The following is a 4,212-nucleotide window of genomic DNA, read 5'->3' as shown; positions in this document are numbered from 1 at the left end:
TTAGGTCAGAAAATATGTGGGAAACCCAAGTATGTTCCTGAGCAGGGATAATATTTGTCATGAATCTCGGTCATTCTGCTGCGATGTTGTGTTCCTCTCAGCCCAGGTTGGCCTTGACAGAGCGAGTCGTAGCCTGTCTCCTAACAAATTTTGATGATAAGAATTGTGGTGTCGTAAAAACACGTACTTTAAAAAGACAAAAGGTGGGTGGTTGGCGGGTGCTCTGGTGTGGTATGCTTCTTCTTTCACTATCAAACACCTATCTTCTTTATCTCCCCTCCTTTTTTGTGTTTGTTACTCTCTTGTAACACCTCTTACCTTAGGTACTTATATGACCTTATTGTGTTGCAAGTGTTAGTCCCGAAGTACACTGAACCAGTTCTTTTGTTGTGAACTGTTCCAATAGCCTACGGTATAAGTACCACTGGTCGGACCTAGATCTACTTCTTTACTTCACGACTGTTGTTCGGGTCTGCTTGTCTTGGCAGCCCCTGGACGGAATAACTATTTTCTTGTCGCTGTGTTTCTCTTTTTTTAAGTTTAAGTTTTAGTAAGGTTTTACGGCCCTTGCAACTGCATCAGGTCACATGGGCGCCAAGGGGGGGATGTCAACAGAGAAGTCCAAACGGGGAATCAGGCTTACTCTGCTCACCTCTCTAGCCTCAACAGCACAAAGTCTACTTCGACTATCAAGGCACCTCGGGGAAAAAGGGGTTCACAAGAGAATGACAAACATACAAAAGAAGTAGAGGAAAATGACGATAGTAAGGATAAGGAAAGAAAAAGCAGCAGTTCCCCCTATGTTGTTCCGGCACAGTATGAGCGTGACAGTGATAAATAAGCCCTTTTATAATTTTACTGTGCATAAGAACATGTTAATTAACTAAGCTAAACCAGACTGTTGCAGCAGGTGATTCGCGGGTGCTCTGGTGTGGCTAGCTCTTTCTATCCTATCAAACATCTATTGGCGGGTGCTCTGGTGTGGTTTGCTCCTTTCCAATCAAACATCTATCGTCCTGATCTCGCCTTCTTTTTTGTGTTTGTTACTCTCTTGTAACACCTAATCTGCTGCTTCTTCTTTCCTATCAGACATCTATCGTCTTTATCTCCCCTCCTTTTTTATGTTTGTTACTCTCTTGTAACACCTCTAATCTTCTGGCGCTCATATGACCTTATGCAGTTGCGAGCGCCTTAAAACCTCTACTAAAACAAACATAATCTGCGGCACTTATACGACCTAATTGTTGTGCAAGTGCCGTAGAACGCTTACTAAAACAAAACAGATACGTTACAGATGTGGGTGGTTGGCGGGTTCTCTGGTGTGTCTTCCTCCTTCTTTCCTATTAAAAAAACCCATACACATATATATATGTATTCTCCTTCTACTTTCCTTTGTATATGTAATTCTCACTCTCTTGTACTTGTAGCACTTTTAATACTCGGGATTTATGTGACCTGTTTGTGTTGCAAGTGCCGTAAAACTCTTACTAAAACGAAACTGAGACTCAGTTTGTTCGAGCAGAACCAGTTCTTTTATTGTGAGCTATTCAAATACCGTTGTTAACCGTAGCACAAGCGCCACTGGTGGCCGGTCCTACCTCTTTACGTCCCTTCTTTTGTTCTCGCCTGCTTGTCTTGCCAGCCCCTGCACCAAATGACCATGTTCTTGTTGCTCTGTGCTTCTCTTTACTCAAACTTAACGAAACTAAACCTCAGTGGATGGTTGGCGGGTGCTCTGGTATGGTTTACTTTTTCTTTCCAATCAAATATCCATCGTCTTTATCTCCCCTCCTTTTTTTCTGTTTGTTACGCTCTTGTAACACCTGTAATCTTCGGCACTTAAATTACCTTATTGTGTTGCAAGTGCCGTAAAACACTTACAAAAACTAAAAATACCTCTTTACGTCCCTTCTTTTGTTCTCGCCTGCTTGTCTTGCCAGCCCCTGCACCAAATGACAATGTTCTTGTAGCTCTGTGTTTCTCTTTACTCAAACTTAACTAAACTAAACCAGATCCGTCAGGGGTGAGAGGGTTCCACTGGTAGATTATGTTTCATCCCTTCCCCTTTGTTGTTCCTGTCTGTCTTTCTTGCGTTTTCCTGCACTGTATGGCCGTTATGTGGTCTGTCTGTGTGATAAGTATTGGCCCGACTCAAGAGTAGCTTTATTGTGTACCTTGTTAGTCGGTTTTGTACGAAATGAACCGGATCATAACTATAATTGTGTACTGTTCAAATAGTCCACCGTACATGATGTGTTAGATCCGTGCAGGTGGCTGGAGGGCACCACCGGTAGGTCCAATGTCTCTCCTCCCCCTCTGTTATTTCTGTACATCTATCTTACTTTTTCTCTCGGCTAAATGTCCATTATAAAGTCGCATTGCTTCTCTTTATCAGGCATGGGGTGGTTGGCGGGTGCTCTTGTGTGGTTTTGCTCCTTCTTTCTTATAAAACATCTACTGTCCTTATTTCTCCTCCTACTTTTCTTCATATTAACTCGCACAAAAAAGTTAAGAAACAACTTTTTTTTTTCACCGGTCAAATCTAAACTTCACTATCTCGCAAACCCGTTAAGTTCAGTCAACCAAACTTGGCACACACACTGACGACTAGACACAGTTTGCATGTATAGCAAATTTACCCGCACAAGCTTCACAGTGACGGCGCAGGGCATGTCAAAACATAGCCGAAAAGCATGAAAAATGGGCCAATTTTCTCTGCCTCAGCAACATTGGCATTGGGGCTGGTGGTTAAAACAGCTTGGAACGTGCTAAACAGATGTCTTGGCTGTGAATATCGCTCACTTGCAACCCTTTATAATAAGCCAGCGTTTTTCAGCCATGTTCATTACAACACGATGGTCCAACGACGCTCGCTTCCTGGTGTCAACAGAGGACGAGCCCTTGCCTGGCTCCAAGATGGCTCCACTTCGGAGTCGTTGCTCGTCGACTTCGGGTGTCGCCACCAGTCATATGGAGGCTGCAAGAACGATGGTGAGCGACCGGAAGGGTCCAGGACTGGCCTCGACAAGGGCGGCCTGTTTGACCAACGACAGGACCGAACGGTTCATCGTCAGACATGCCACGACATCACGAACCACCACTGCAAACTGCATCAGGGGCCAACTAAACTACGGGTGACAGCCAATGTCCTTGTGAGCGAGGAGACGGTGAGGATCCGTCTCCGTAGAGCCAGGCTCGCTTCTCGTGTCCCTGCCAGGCGCCTATGGCACTCACCGCCCCACAAAGCAGCTCACCGGGCGTGGTCTGCTCGTCATTCACAGTCACAGTGGACACGACGTGACTGGGACCAGGTAGTCTTCTCGGGAGAATCCAGATTCAACCTGCTGCTTCCAGACAAGCGAGCTCACGTCTGGAGGCGCCAAGGAGAGCGGTTCCACCTTGACTGCATCCAGCAGGTGGCGCCCTACTGTGGAGGGTCCGTTCTGGTGTGGGGAGGCTTCTCAGATCAGCACAGGACCCCCCTGTAGCATATACGGGCAATTTGTCCTCGACTGGGTACTGGGACGAAATCCTGCGTTCCCTTGCAGTTCCTTTCCTGCAGGAGATTGGACAATTCGGGATTACACGGACCGGCGAATATGGGACAACCACCCTCCTGCACAAAACCTTCAACAACTCTTGGGCTGCCTCGTCCAGGAGTGGCAGAACCTACCGCAACAAGTTCTCCGAAGGCTCGTCCTGTCCATGCGTCGACGCTGTGCCGAATGTTTGATCAATCATTGTGGCTACATCCACTATTACTATTGACAATGTTCATGAAGAACCATGGCTGTTCAGACTTAAAATCCAACCTGCGTGTTTTAAGCTCATTTTACATGAACTTCTCGTTGTTTTTGAAATCTGAAATTGTACACACATAATCTAGAGTCGAAAGCATCTTTTGTTTAAAAAAATAATTCATGAATGAATTCGATTAAATGTTTTTTAGTTATCTCTTTCTTCGAATTTTTTTTCCTTGACTGTTTTATGTGCGGGTTTATTACTCTCCGGTAACACCTCCATTGTACGGCACTTACAACCTATTTGGGTTGCTTGTGACGTATAACTATTACCAACAATTTTAATGAATTGGGTAGTTTTATATCAGTGGAACCAATTATTCCGTTTGCTATTCAAACAACCTCAGATCTACGCATCGTGTATCTGTACAGAGTAATTGAGATCCTTAGGAAAATGTTGGAAGGGGGAACT

The sequence above is a fragment of the Aplysia californica genome, unplaced genomic scaffold (genome assembly GCF_000002075.1).
Source record: "Aplysia californica isolate F4 #8 unplaced genomic scaffold, AplCal3.0 scaffold00621, whole genome shotgun sequence".
Classification (NCBI taxonomy): Eukaryota; Metazoa; Mollusca; class Gastropoda; order Aplysiida; family Aplysiidae; genus Aplysia; species Aplysia californica.
This window is presented reverse-complemented; position numbering follows the sequence as displayed.